This window comes from Monodelphis domestica, chromosome 2, assembly GCF_027887165.1.
Source record: "Monodelphis domestica isolate mMonDom1 chromosome 2, mMonDom1.pri, whole genome shotgun sequence".
NCBI classification, from domain to species: Eukaryota; Metazoa; Chordata; class Mammalia; order Didelphimorphia; family Didelphidae; genus Monodelphis; species Monodelphis domestica.
The window spans coordinates 364,691,171-364,707,811 of record NC_077228.1 but is presented as its reverse complement, the minus strand read 5'-3'; the positions used below and the strand labels follow the sequence as shown (position 1 = coordinate 364,707,811).

Here is a 16,641-nt window from a genome sequence, read left to right as displayed (position 1 = left end):
CATAATACAAAAGGCAATTTGAATCAGTGACACCCAACGTTATCTGAAGTAATATTTTACATAAGGGATTTGTTCCATTCTGTAACATAGCTATATGTGACATTTCATAGTTATTATATACAAAATCAATGTATTCTTCAGATTTTGATTCCACTCTAAATAGGACCACATATGTACTAGTGGGATTATTGTGATTCTTATTTAATCTGAGAAAAAAAAATAAAGCACTCATGAATAATTGAGTTAATAACAAAAGAAGGTTTACTTTGCCCTAAAATAGCAAGGATACACAACAAGGATATAGTTGCACTTAGGTTGTTTTTTTTTTTAATAAAGCCCCTCTTATCTCTATAATGAAATGCATCTAGCCAATATGCTGACTCATGTGATATTCAGGCATTCAACAAACCTAAACAACCATGATTCCGTGTAAATGGAAATTATATGACCTTAGTTGACCTGAATGAAGAGAATCAGGGACCATATAATCCTTTTGGGGGGGAGAGAAAGAAACTGTTGGACATTAATTTGACTTCATATGATATAGATGATATAGAGGAACTTAGGACAAATTAGACCCACTGAGGAAAGCAGCCATGCTTATATGTTTTCCTGAGATTTCTGGCAAGGTCTGAATCTTTCGCACAGAGGCACTGCTGCTCTTGGCCAAAGGTCATGTACAAAGCTGAGTTGTTACAGCAAGTATCTTATCTGGGGAAATGTTCAAGGCTCACTGTGAAGTATTTTCATAAACCACTAAGAGATGTTTATGCTCTGCTCAAGAGAAAGCTTCAGATCTCTTTTACCAACCCCCGACAAAGAACATTATGGCTTATTCACAGGCAGATGTCTCACCAATGCATGTACATCTTGATGTATGGATCTGTTGCCTAACAGAACCCTCTCATTATAAAAGTTTGTCTCTGTCATAATATATGAAGATCATGCATCCCCATCTGGCCCTTGCTTTGTACTTTGTATCTCTCTCTCTCTCTCTCTCTCTCTCTCTCTCTCTCTCTCTCTCTCTCTCTCTCCATATATATATATATATATATATATATATATATATATATATATATATATATATATATATATATCACACACCAGGTTGAATCAATATCACTACTAAAGAAGATTCTCCAACATTGAAGTGCTTTCAGGGCCTTCACTGGACAAATATTCTTGCATGTAGTTCTAAGAAGGAAAAAAATCAAATTAAAAATACCCCTCCCTGAAAGAGTCACTATAAAGAAAAGGGGAAAAAACAAACAGGAAAAAATGTGAATGAAAATCCCCAAATTTCGAGTTTATCATTATCCATTTAGAAGAACTAATTCTTAAATCTCAACTCTTAATGTAATGTAGTGAAATAAAAATCCTTCCTAGATGAATGGGAGATGATAACCACCCACCTAGGGACCTCTTCAGGGCCAGTAAAGCAAAAAACCCTTTGGGCTCAGAAACAAAATTTATTTTTATAATAGGAATAAAGGAGAAATGATAGGTAGGTTCCTAAAACTAAGATCTAATCTCCACTCAACCTCATTCATCTCATGGTGAATTATTTCTTCTTCTTGATAATTCATTCAAATTACTCTAAACTCCTTATCTCTAACTAAGACACAGAAAACCTAGTTATATGACTATCCTACTATACTAATTAGAATGGATTATCAAAAAAGGATAAAGAGGAAGCACTCACAGATATATTTGAGACTGGGGTTGTTCCTAGGTGTACCCAGTGTCCCAGATGAACAAACCCTGGGGGTTACAGTCACCAAGTGGATTTCTGATAGATGGATCTCAGGCAGATGGTCTCTGTACTCCAGGGAAAAAGCAGTATACTCCAAGGCAAACTCTCAAACCCAGGAATTACTAACCTTTCCACAAGATTAGGATTTCCAAGGGAAACTTGCCAGAGCAAAAATCTTCCTTCCAGCTCAGTCAAAGCCAGATCCAGAGAGAGTGACAATTAATCCCAAAATCTTCTTTCTTCCAGAATCTTATCCCTCAGGGCTTTTTTTTCCCAATTCTTTTCTTTTCCTTTTGAAGTGAATGCATAAAATTTATTCTATCCCTTACTTATGTCCTACAGTACTGATGATAAACTAATAAGACGAAGCAGCAAAAAGGATATCAGAAATACAGTACACATAATGACACCTCCAGTTCTGTCACATATTCTTATCCTGATGTAAGGCAATTATAATGAGCATAAGTAGCTCCAGGAACTTCAAAATCATACCATAGATACCACTTCCAGGACATTCATCACAAATCATAATAGTCTGTAGTAAAATGGCAAAGAGATAGCAACCGGTACCAGGACTTAGGTTGATAATAAGATTTTCCCACTATCACCTCCCTTACAATATTCCCTAGCTTACTTACCAAAATCTTCCCTTTTTATTGGGGGATGGGGGTTAACCCTTACCTTCCTTCCATCTTGGAATCAATACTATTTATTGACACTGGGACACTTTGACACTGGGAAGTGTATGAGGCCAGATTTGAACCTAGGACCTCCCATCCCTAGGCCTGGCTCTCAATCCACTGAGCTACCCAGCTGTCCCTCTCCCCTTCTTTAAAACCACATCACAGGAATGATAGGACATCTTTGCCTACTTAGAGATCTCTCTAGAGACTGATTTCTTCTTCCACAAGAATTATATTAAGGACTCTTTCTTAGTCCCTCCCTGAGATTCAGAATTAGCACCAAGATATCAAGAAGATCACCTTTCTTCCAAGTCAACATGTGCGTACTCTTGTTATATAGCAACAATTTTAGTCCCTTCTTGATATGAGAAAACAAGATGCTTCCCAACAACACTACCCATTCTTCCACACGCCCTTTATGATAGAGTTGTACAAACCATTCTAAAGAAAGCACACCAATTGAGAAGGATCAGAGCTATTTCTTTAGCATATATGGAACCCTGTTAGAGGGAAAGGATCTTGAGGCTCAGGTTACTTTACATTGTGAAAGGAATAAAGAAGGGTTGAAGAGGGTCAGCTGGAACTATATCACAGAACATACCATTCTTATTAGCTAGGTCTTCCTGAAGATTGGATTGCACAAACTATTGGAAAAGAAATCCCTTCCAATTCATAGATATAGCTTTTATAGAAGTTGAACACCTGATATAGGTACTCAGTTGAATAACTATATACCTTTGATTATCAAGGGGAAAATTCTTTTCCTGATGTAAGAGATTGTCATTTGCCAGGTTGATAGACATTTGGGTTACATGGGTGCTCTGACTGGAGAATGCACCCATTTAGATATTAATAACTGCCTTGTCCTCAGTTGTCTCATGACAAATATGATATGATAACTCCACCCCAAAGCTTTTATTGGCAATTAGCTCATTCCCCAACCTTTGAAGTTTCTATAATGGTTCAATTATCAATGTTTAGCTTATTTTATTTATTTTGAGGGCTTATATGTCCCACAAGCAACTGCATGCTGTAAAATGCTTCAGCAAAACTTCTTCATTGGTTTTAATCCCAAAGGAGAAAGTCCTTGATTATCTCATTCAAACCTAGCCTCAGACAGTTACTGGCTGTATAGTCCTGAACAAATTATTTAACTTCTACCTGCCTCCATTTTATTCTACTCCAAAAGTGGATAATAATATCAACTACTTCATATGGTTGTTGTGAAGATCAAATGACATAACATTTATAAGGGTATAGCAGAGTATGTGGCATATAGTAGATACTATATAGATAAATTTCCTTTCCCATTATTAATCTTGTCTATATCACTGCCACTGTAGAAGCAGAAAGATATAGAGAAAGAGGAAGTAATTTTTTACATCTTTTATAGCTGCTTTGGCTGAGCAAAAACAAAAACAGAACTAAATAGCCATACCACTAATACTGTACCTTTACTTATTAAATTAGACTGGCCAATAGAAAATAGATATAGCTAGTTACTAGCAGCATAAAGCCTTTCCCAGATGATAGAAACTACCAGAGTTCATGATTTGATGACATAGATTTCCAGAATTTTGGTTCATTCCCAAACCATGATGAAGCATTAGAATACATTATTTGGGACATGATGCTTCTTCACATGAAGTATCTCTCCAGTTATGTCTCTCTTGTGTCTGATACTTGTATTACTATTATACTCTGGCTCACCTTAGAATAGAATTTTGAAATGTGTTCCTTCTTATTTTTGACCCATTATGAAGGCCATTTTCCCATCATTTATACTAATTATCTCCTTAACAGACTTCCTTATTTTTCTGATATACCTTACAAACCCTTAAAGGAAAATATTTACACACACATTGTTATGGTTGTTGATTTGGTTTATTCATGTCCAACCCTTCATCACTTCATTTGGAATTTCCTTGGCAGAGATACTGGAGTAGTTTATCATTTCCTTCTCCAGCTCATTTTTCAGACAAGGAAACAGCAGGAAACAGGATTAAGTGACTTAGGGAAATGTAGCTAGTAATTAGCTGAGGTCAAATTTGAACTCCTAACTCAGTCTTCCCAACTCCAAGTCCAATATTCTATCCACTAAACTAATGAGTTACTTCTTAAACATATTTACCAGTGATACAATGACTCATCATTTAAGATAATCAAATGTTAGATTTTATGACTTTGTGACCCTAGAATTCAGAGCAAATTAATCGATACTAGGAAGGTTTCATTGAAATGGATACAGTACTTATGCATAAAGGGAGATATCATAAGCAAATTAGAACAGGGAACATGTTACCTATCAGATTTGCGTATAGGAGCATTTATGAATAAATAAAGAAAGTATTATGAACTCTTTCATCAAATCCAAAAGGTTTTAAAAAATTAATGAAGAAAATATTGGATGGAAGGAAGTAATTCAGGTAAAATCTATATACAGTTTCTCAGATAGAGGTCTTGTATCTAAAATATATATAAAATTTTGATGAATTTATAATAATATGAATTATTCCCCAATTGATAAATAGTGAACATATAAAAACAGAGACAGTTTTGGAGTAAAGAAATCAAAGCTATATAGAACTCTATGAAAAAAATACTCTATTCATAACTATCAGATTGGCCAATATAGTAGTAAAGGAAAATCATAAATATTGGAGGGAATGTTGCAAAGTTGGGATACTAAATGCATTGTCGATGGAGTTTCAAAATGATCCAACCATTCTGGATGGCAATTTGGAACTATACCCAAAGGCTATATAATTGTCCAAAACCTTTGATCTGATAATACCACTTGTGGTATGTATCCCAAAGAGATAATAAAAAAGAAGAAAGAATCTACTTGTATAAAAATATTTATAATAGCTCTTCTTGTAATGGCAAAGAATTCGAAATTGATGGAATGTCCATCAATAGAGGAATGGTTGAAAAAAATGTGGTATACATTGGTGTTGGAATATGTTGTGCTATAATAAATGATAAGCAAAATGGTTTCATAAAAAGTTGAAAGATCAGGAGGAACTGATGCAAAGTGAAATAAACAGAACTGGGAGAACATTGTACATAATGATAACAATACTGGATAATGACTATCTGTGAAAACTTAGATACTCTTAGAATTGCAATGCTCGAGGAAAATCCTGAAAGACTTATGACAGGGAATGTTATCCACCTCAAGGGAAAAAATCTGTTAGAGTCATCTTTAACATCAGTGTATTTCTGGTTTTATTTTGGGGTTTTGATTTTGCAGGAGTTTGCTCTTACAACTATGACCAATATGTAAATGTGCTTTGCACAACAAAAAATAATTTTTTAAAAAGAGGGTAAGATGCTCTAAATTATTATTGACTAGAGAAATGAAAATCAAAACAACTCTGAGATATCATCTCATCTATCAGTTTGACTAAAATGACAAAAAGGGAAAAAATAACAAATGTTGAAGGGGATTTGGAAAAATGGGGAAATCAATATACTGTTGGTGAAACTGTGAACTGAAGTGATACAAGTATTTTATGGAGTGAAATTATGCTCAAAAGATTATAAACTTTGCATAACTTTTGAACTAATAATACCACTATCATGTTTATTTTATAACATTATCAGGGGAAAAGGAAAAGACACTATGTATTCTAAAATATGTATAACAGTTCTCTTCATGGTATCAAAAAGCTGGAAAATGAAGTTATGTGCATCAATTGGGGAATGGTTAAACAAGGTGTGACATATGATTGTGATGGGATACAACTGTGCCATAAGAAAATATCTATATGAAATTATGAAGAGCAAAACAAACAGAACTAAGAACATGACATAGAGCCACAGAAATAGAGTTTGAAGAAAGACTTTTACATGACCACCTCCAAAGAAAGAATTGATAAATATAAATGAGACATGGTTTTATATATAAGTATACATATTTTTTGGAAAATAATGCTTTCTTTAATAGGGGAAGGAGAAGAAGGGGCAGTTAAGCAGGCATGTTAATGTAAAAAATACATAAATTAATTTAATTTTAAAAAAGAAAAGGACAAATTGGCACCGAACTTGAATAACAGATTTCATTAGATCAATAAGATAGTAATGCTCTGTTTCATACCTTATTTAATGTCTTACTTTGTATTCATTCTGTATATAGTTTGTATTCATTTAATTAATCTCTCCCTATCCCCAGTAGACTATCTGTTCCTTAAGGTTTTTATTACAGAAATTTATAAAAAAATTATACCATTATGATTACTGTATATTAATCTCCATGTTATTCCCTTGTTTAGTTTTTTATCTCCATGTCTCAAAATTTTCCTTTGTTTCTATCAACTCTACTCCCTTCTCATATCCTTTTCTCCCTTTCTCTTCCTACTTTCTTATAGAGTAAGATAGATTTCTCAACTCAATTGATTATATATTTTAATCCCCTCATTGAACCAATTCTGATGACAGTAAAGTTCATGTGATCTTCTCCCCACCTCCCCATCTTCCCCTAAAATGTAAATGTCTCTTATATTTAGGATAATTCACCCCATTATATTCTTCCTTCCCTTTCTTCACAATGCATTCCTCTTTCTCATGCCTTAAATTTATATTATTTTCATATAATCTTATCATATTCAACTCACACCCTTACCATCTCTCTATGTAGTCTCCTTCTAACTGCCTTAATAATGAGAAAGTGGGGTGGAACTAAGATGGCAGCTTAGAAGCAGCGAAAGTCAATTCCTCTGTGAAAAACCTTTTACACAAATCAAAAATAAAGAACTTCAACAAAACCAAATCCAACAAGAAGACAGAGCTGTGAGACCTGCCTGCTCACTTCAATTTAGAAGATATGCAGAGAAGGTTGAATTCTCAGATTTAAGGCAAAGAAAGAAGGAAGGTCCCAGTGTCCCTCCTCCACCTACTGTGCTGAGTCTCAAGCAATCAGTGGGATCTCAGAGCTAAGGCTCCAACCAGGATAGAGTACCTTGTGACCATAGCTGGCAAGAAGGCAGCTGGAGAAGAGGAGAGGAGAGGGCAGATCACAGCTTTCATCTACCACACCTCCAAATTATGCCTCTGCCTCTGGAAAGTTTGGCCTTAGGGCACATTCAGCTCTAAAGATCTGCTAACCTGGCATAATCCAGTTTATCAACATTGCAGAGAAGAAGCCTCTAGAGGGCAAAAAAGTTCAAACCTGAGGTAGGAATTTGACTGACTGGGATCCCAGGGCAAATGCTGCAACTGCAATGTAGTACTAAGGTACCTCCATGGAAAACTCAGGGATCTGACTGGGCAGCTGGCAGGGAGGTGGCTGTCAGAAATGAGTAGAGAAGAGGACCAAGGGTAACTACCTTCAGTCTCCACACATTCAATTTCACCTTCAGTCTCTGCTGCCAGCTGGGGAAGATTTGGTCTCAGGGCATACTGATAAAAAAGGTCTATTCCAACAGCCCAATCTAGTTAATCAACAGAGGAGAGAAGAAGTCCCTTCAGGGAATAAAAGCACAAACTCACAGATCCAGCAAATAAACAGAGAAACAAGAATACAGCCAATAAGGAGTGGCAAAGAGGGAAAAATGTGAGTAAACAACAGAAAAAGAAAAAAATTACAATCGACAGCTTCCATCCAAGAAAAGAACAAAGAACAAATGGAACAGAAGGAACACCAAGCAAAAAACTTAGGAACTCCAGCAAATTGGACTCAGGTTCTGGAAAAACTCAAATCACAATTCAAAAAACAATTGAGAGATTGAAGAAAATTGGGAAAAAAATTAAAAAGCAAAATAGGACACGAACTAAAAAAAGAAAAGAATGTCTTAAAAGCCAGAATTGAAAAGCTCAAAAATGAGGCAAAGAAAGTCAAAAATTAAAACAATGACCTATGAAGAAAAATAGATCAAAAGGTGAAAGAGGATCAAAAATCAAAAATAAAATTCTATCTTTAAAAATTAGAATTGAGCAATTAGAAGCAAATGACTTCACAACTTCACAAGGCAGCAAGGCAACAAGAATCTACAAAACAAAATCAAAAGAATGAAAAAAATGAGGAAAATATGAAAGACCTAATTGATAAACTGATAGACATGGAAAATATATCCAGGAGAGACAATTTAAGGATTATTGAACAACTGAAAAACATGACCAAAGAAAATTCCTGGACTATAGGAAATTACATAAGAAAATGGGACACTCTTGAACAAGAAGGTAAAGTAGAGAATGAAAGAATCCACAGATCACCTCCTGCATTAAATTCCCAATTGACAATACCCAGGAATGTTATAGTCAAGTTCAAGAATGACCAGTCTAAGGAAAAGATACTGTAGAAATTAAAAATTTGGGGAAACTGGAGCAGTAGAAATTAGTTTCTCTCTGCAAGGAGTATTATATTTTTATGAGGTTTATTAAAGTTTAAGGATTAAAGAAAATACAGAATAAGAAAAGCACATGTCCAGGCCCAGAGAGGCCTAGACAACCTCACCTACATAATGAGAGACGCCTCTGCTGGGAAGTGGAAGTAGGAAAAAGGCTGCAGTTGCCTTTACAACCAGGTTAAATACCCCATCTCGCTCTTGGCCCAGGTGAGATTACAAAGCATTTTGGGAAGTGAGCAAGGACTTCTGGGGAATGGAGTCCATAGTTCAAATCACCATTTTTACATTTCTCTGTGTGATCATTTTGGAAAGAAGAAATTTTTCCCCAAAAGGATCATGAAAACATAATCAACTTAAGGATTACAATAATTCAAGGAAAAGAGAAAAAAAGAACAAAACCAATAATTACTAGATGCATTGATAAAAAGCCAGTTAGGGGTCAGTCCCCTTTGGCATGAAAGTGTACATAGAAATAAATGTTCAATCAACTTCACCCAAAGTTCATTCTTGTGCATCTTGTGGTCTTGAGGCTTCTTCATGGTGTCTTCTCCAACAGTTCAGTTTCTGGATTCAGAGAGGTAGCATCTTTCTTTACCTAAAATTCTTCTTAAAAGGAATTTAAACTTTGTAATTTAAATAATGATATTTATTTACATTTCACAGTGTTGTGGGTGATTGAAAAATACAGGATCACTTAGGGATGCATGGCTGAGGTATGAGGTATATGTATCAATTGGCAAGAGAAATTAAAAAGATATCAGAAAAATCCAAATAAAAAAGAAAATACTGGATGAAAATATAGACTATCAAAGTCTTATGTGTAAAAATTCTAAGTAAAAGAAAAATAAATCTATAACAGGTCCTTGAATCAGGGCCCAATTAAATTATCTAAGCAATGATGTATTTACCCAGTCAATAGCCAGGACTACAGAATGTTACCACACTATGAAAGACAGAAAAAGGGACCAGATTACAGGAGCCAAGGTTTGGGGATATTGGTCTGTGACTATTTTCACGAAGAGTGTGAATACAAGGAAGGCCTACATTTTAATGTATGTCAAGTGTCTCAACCCCAAGTCTCACACTAGGTTCAAGTCCTTAGTATTGGCTTAAAAGTGATTCAATCCTACCTGGATTGGCTCTTCTTTGGCCCTATGCAATGGCTCTTTTGTGTATATCTTGTCCTGGAATCAGATAGAATCATTAAGTAAAGTCCCATAATTTTTTAAATAATAGTGGCATCATTTTTATAGTCAAGCTTTTTGGGGGCATGCATTAGCAAATGTATTTTAAACTTATATTACTGAAAAATCAAAAAAGTTAAAGAAAATCTAAATGCTGGTGACATGTGCTTCAAATATAAAAAAGGAGAGAAAAAATAAATTTAAAAAACTGAAATAGCATATTGCACATGCAAGAAAAGTATAATAAAAGAGTTTTAAAAATTCAAAAATGTAGCTTATAATCATTGACACACTGTGTCAGCTAAGAAAATATAGAATGCAAGGCTTTCTCACCAAAAATAAGATCCACTTCCTCTTCATTTCTGGCCATGATCCACTGTGATTGAAAACAAATTAACTGAGCAAGGCAACATTTTTAATTGTTAAAGAACAGTAATACAAATATGTAGTTATCAATATCCCCAAAATTCTTAATAGCCCAATTAATCACAATAGCAAACAAACACACTATCATATTTCACATAAGTTGCTGTATGGCATTTTAAAAGACCTATGAATTGATGGATATTTGTTCAATATGGTTATAGGGGAAAAGCAACAGAATTTAACAGTTAAACTCAGTACATTAAAATAATTCAGTGTAACAGAATAATATTGAATGCAGTAATATATGAATTTAAAATCACAAAGTTAAACCTTAAACAAAGCAAACAGCAAAATACAATAGAATACAGAGATTTGTATAAACCATTGGAGTCTGAAATACCTCAAACCTCCAGTCTCTTTAAAGTTCCTTGTGTTATTATCCATTTAGATGTTTATTGTCCAAAGGCAGAGTGCTAAGGGCTAAGTAATGAGGTCCAAGCGATCTGCTCAGGGCCACACCACCATGAAGTGACTCAGGCCATATTCCAACCCAGGACCTCCTGTCTCTAGGCCTGGCTCTCAGTCCACTGAGACACCCAGCTGCCTCCCCAAAGTTAGCTAAAAGGTTGTACAGAGCTGAATATTTTCCCTTATATGCAGGTGAGGTCAATAAAAGGATCAATGCAATTAAAAGATAGCCTTGTAAAATAGACATGTGTTTAAGTTCCTGTTCGTAAGTCTCTTCTCTCTTTTTTTCTCTCTCCCCTCCTACCAGTCCACTTGGCTAATCTTAGGCTAAGGGAAAAATTACCCCGTTTGTTACCAGCTGGTAGAAATGAGTCCTGAGCAATTTGTGATCTGCTCCAAGGTTAGAGTTTTGCTTTGGCCGGTGGGCGGATCACCAGGTGATCGAGATCTGGGTTGAATCAGGTGGGCCAGGTGAGCGAGAGAAAGACCAGGAACAGCAACCGGAGCAAGAGCGGGCAGCCAGAGTGGCAGGTCTGGGACCAGGTGAGTGATATCAATCAAACAGGTCCAAATTACAGGTAACAGTAGCCAGGCTGGAAGGGCTGTGACCAGGTGATTGATATTGAATCAAGAAAGTCCGATGGCTGCCAGCATGAGCTGATCAAGATGGTTTTCTAAAAAAGCATCTTGGAGAAATGTGGTTTAAAAAAAATTTCTAGGCAATAGCTATTAAAGGCTGAACTAAAAATCAGTAAAGAAAAGAATCAGAAGATTGAGAGTATTTTATTTTCCCGAAGTGGTTACGCCAAACTGTTGAAATTAAAAATTTGGGGAAACTGGGGCAGTAGAAATTAGTTTCTCTCTGCAAGGAATATTATATTTTTATGAGGTTTATTAAAGTTTAAGGATTAAAGAAAATACAGAATAAGAAAAGCACATGTCCAGGCCCATAGAGGCCTAGACAACCTTACCTACATAATGAGAGATGCCTCTGCTGGGAAGTGGAAGTAGGAAAAAGTCTGCAGTCGCCTTTACAACCAGGTTAAAGACTCCATCTCACTCTTGGCACAGGTGAGGTTACAAGGTATTGTGGGAAGTGAGCAAGGACTTCTGGGGAATGGAGTCCAGAATTCAAATCTCCATTTTTACAATACTAAAAGCAGATAAAAAGAAATAATTCAAATGTCATGGAGGCACAGTTATAATTACACAGGACCTGACTGCATCCAAACTAAAGGACTGGAAGGCATGGATTATGATATTCTAGAAAGCAAGAGAACTAGGTCTACAAGCAAGAATAAACTACCCAGAAAAATTGACTATATTCTTGCAGGGGAAGATATGGTAATTTAATAAAATAGAAGAATTATAAGTTTTCCTAAGAAAAGACCAGACATAAACAGAAAATTTGATGCCCAAACACTGAACTCAAGAGAATCACCAAAAGGTAATTAAGAAAGGAAAAAAAAATAATGTACCCAACAAGAGCAAATGATTTGTGTTCATATGAAAAGATGCTATTGGATATTTTTTTTATAATTGTTATCATCATTGGGGTAACTAGAATTATACCTAGAAGTTACAATGATAAACTGTATTTAATAATATGTCAAAAATTAAAAAAATCTAGGTGTAAAAAAGAGGATAATTCCAAGAGAAATGGGACAAGAGATAAAATGGGATGAATATATATTTCATAAATAAACTCACAAAGGGTGGGGGGGGGGGAGAAGCCCAATACATTGGAATGACAGAAGAAGTTGGCAACAGATAATATTTAATCTTATGCTCATTGATATTGGCTCAGTGTAAAGATTAAAATTAATATTCAATACTCCAAGTATTATTTTAATACTATTTATTCAAATCTGCTTAGAGCAAAGAGCAATTTAAAAAAAAAAACCAGAGCCAGGAAAAAAAAATATTGCTGCCTCTATCATGCTGGTACAAGACAGAGAGCTTCCACATGGGCAGAAATGGAAACTCAAAACCCCAATTCACATAAGGAGATGCATAAACAGGAAAAGGAAAAGGAAATTATAGGAAATGTAGTCTTTAGGGTTCAAGATTCTAAATCCCCTGGGATTCCTTTGGTAGACCAGACTCCCCAATGGATCATGAAAACATAACTAACTTATAACTTGAACTAGAGTTATATATAAATATTATAGTTTTTAAAGGGAAATTATAATAATTTGGATATAAGAGCAAATTAAAATGGAAAAGGAACAAAATAAAAAAATAGGTGTATTGACAAAAAGCCAATTAGGATACAATCTCCTTTGGCATAAGAGTGTACATTCAAAACAAAAGAATTTTAACCCCCACCCCTTCAAAGTTCAAATTCACCATATCTCAAAATTCTGTCTGGATCTTCTGGTATAGCATGTGGTCTCTGTGGGCATCTCCATGGTACCTTCTAGATTCTGGGACGTAGTCTCTTTTTCTAAATTAGGCTCAAATTCAAATCAAAGTTCACAACCATAACATAGTCCCCCCTGAGGAAAATAATAATACATCCTACCTCCCCCCGCAAAGGATACAGGTATACATGTAGGAAATACAAAGGAATGCATGGTCAAGTCATAAGGCATATGAATTAAGTATCAAAAACATTAAGAGAGTTAAAGAAATTTTAAAAATAACTTCTGAGTCAGATATAAAATATAAAAAGAATACTTGAAAAAAATTCTGGGAAGAAGATAAAGAGAAAAAATATCACAATTTACAACAGGTTTTTGCAGCTATCCATGTCTCATAAGGGTACAACAACATTCAGTCACTAACACAATTTAGCAGTCTGGATTACAGTAAGTTGTCACATCATGAGAGAAAATAGAAAAAGAGACTAGATCTTGAGATAAATGGGAAATAGAATTTCCTTGTTCAACTCTTTTCTTTGCTTTGTTATATGCTTGATATAGTGTGTGGAACAGGAAGGCCTGCATTTAACACATGTTAAACAGCCACCACCTCAAGTCTCACACATGATCAAGTCATTATACTTTTTGTGCAGAATGTCATCAATCCTCATAGGATTGTTTTAGTTTCTTTTACATTTTTGTGCTTGTTTGGAATTTTGCAGGTCAATTTTTGTGCTCCTTTGTGGTCTGTTTGTCCTTGGATTAAACATAATCATTGAGCAAAAGTCTCAAAAAATTTAAATAACTAGTGGCAGGTTGTCATAGTCCAAAGCTTTTTGGGTATGCTTTTAATGGACAGGAAATGGGGATTGTTGGAAATGTAGTCTCTAGGATTCAAGATTCTAAATCAAGACATTAGAGAAGGAAGAACAGTCAGATCATTGGGGCAGAGAATTGTATCCTGCCCTAAAGAGAAGTAGATGGGTAATAAAAGGGCTGGTGGGAAGGATAACAATAAAAGGAAGGGACAGGTTAGAGGGTAATTTAAAAGGCACTATGGTAAGAGGGAAATAACAAGAAGGGAAGGGGTAGAAAGGGTAGTAACATTAGGGAGGGGAAAGGGGGAAGACTGACTAAAAGCAAAAAGTTGGAGGGAAGAGTAAGAGGAATAAGACAAAAGGCAGAATCAAAGGAGTAAGTCAAAATGGAGGGAATACACAGATCTAATCATAAGTGTGAATGTGAATGGGATTAACTCACTCATAAAAAAGAAGAGGAAAGAAGAAAGTATTAAAAACCAGAATCCTATGATATGTTGTTTACAAGAAATGCTTGAGGTAGATAGACATATATAGGGTAAAGGTAAGAAGGTAGAGCAGAATCTCCTATACAGAAACGGAGGCAAAGAAGGTAGGGGTAGCAATTATGATATCAGACAAAGTTAAAGCAAGAATAGAACTAATTAAAAGAGATAAGGAAGGTAATTATATCTTGACTAAAGGCATTATAAATAATGAATATTAGTAGTTAACATATATGCAAGAAATGGAATAGCATTCAAATTTCTAAAGGAGAAATTAAAGGAGATTAAGGAGGAACTAGATAGTAAAATCACACTAGAGGGGGACCTTAACCAACCCTTATCAGAACTAGGTAAATTGAACCAGAAAATAAATAAGAAAGAAGGGAAATGAATGAAATGTTAGAAAAATTAGAGCTAAATAGTATCGGAGAAAAATAAAGTGATAAAAAGGAATATACCTTCTTTTCAGCAGCACATGTATTAGGGCATAAAAACATTGCAAACAAATGTAGGAAAGCAGAAATAATAAATGCATTTTTCCAGACCATAATATTTTAAAAATCATAATCAATAAGGACTTATGTAAAAGCAAATTTAAAATTAATTGGAAATGAAATAATCTAATTCTTCAAAATTGATGGATCAAAGAATCAATCAAACAAATAATTACTGATTTCATCGAAGAGAATGACAATGAGGAAATGACATATCAAAATCTATGTGATAAATCCAAAGCAGTTCTATGGGGAATGTTTATATTCCTGAGTACATATAGAAACAAATCAGAGAGGGAAGAAGGTCAATGAAATGGGCATGCAAATTAAATTACTAGAAGAGAACAAATTAAAAATCTCTAGATAAAAACTAAATTGAAAATCCTAAAAATCAAAGGGGAAATCAATAAATTTGAAAGTAAAAGAACTATTGAAGTAATAAATAAGACTAGGAGCTGATATTTTGAAAAAAAATACAGCATTGTTTGTTAATCTAATAAAAAAAGAATAAAATCAAATTAACAGTGTCAAAGATGAAAAGATGAAGAGGAAGTTAAGGTAATTATGAAGAGCTATTTTGACCAATTATCTGACAATTAGTATGACAATCAAGGTGAAATAGGTTAATATTTATAAAAGTTTAAATTGACTAGATTTACAAAAGAGAAAATAGAATACTTGAACAACCTCATCTCAGAAAAAGAAATTGAGCAAGTCATCAAGGAACTTCCTAAGAAAAACTCCCAAGGGCAAGATGAATTCACAAGGGAATTCTATCAACATTTACATTTACATTATCAACAAAAAAAATTTAAAGAACAATTAATTTCAATACTATACCAACTGTTTGACTAAATAAGCAAAGAAGGTTTCTTTTGTAACACAAATATTGTACTGATTCCAGAGCCAGGCAGACCAAAACAGGAAAAGAAAACTACAGACCAATCTCTTTAATGAAGTAGATGCAAAAATTTTACATAGAATATTAGCAAAAAAGACTATACCAAATTATCACTAGTATTATTCACTCTGACCAAGTGGGATTTATGACAGGAATGCAAGGATGGTTTAATATTAGGAAAACAATCCATATAATCGAACATATCAGAAATCACATGATTATCTCAATAGAAGCAAAAAAAATATCTGACAGAATACAACACTCATTCTGATTGAAAACAATAGAAAGTATAGGAATAGAAAGGCCATTCCTCAAATTAATAAACAGTATATATTTAAAACAATCAGCAAGTATCATCTACAATGGGGACAAGTTAGAAGCCTTCCCAATAAGATCAGGCATGAAGCAAGGATGCCCGTTGTCACTTCTATTATTTTAAATTTTATTAGAAACACTAGCAGTAGCAATGAGAGAAGAAAAAGAGATTGAAGGGATTAGTGTAGGTGATGAGGAGACTAAACTATCACTCTTTGAAATGATATGATAGTTTACTTAAAAAAATCCTAGAAAATCAACTAGAAAGCTATTGGAAATATTCAACAATCTTAGCAAAGTTGCAGAAAACAAAATAAACCCTCATAAACCATCAGAATTTGTATATATTTCCACTAGAACTCAGCAGCAAGAGTTACAAAGAAAAAATCCATTTAAAATCACCCTAATGGACTTCTCTAATAGATAGCAGCAGTGCAATGATGCAGGACAATTCTGAGGAACTT

General features: G+C 34.5%; 1 pseudogene; it reads left to right on the top strand.

Moving 5' to 3' along the window:
• Nucleotides 1-675: 675 nt before the first annotated feature.
• Nucleotides 676-16,641, top strand: part of LOC100619179 (pre-mRNA-splicing factor SYF2-like) — a 139,948-nt pseudogene continuing 123,982 nt past the window's right edge.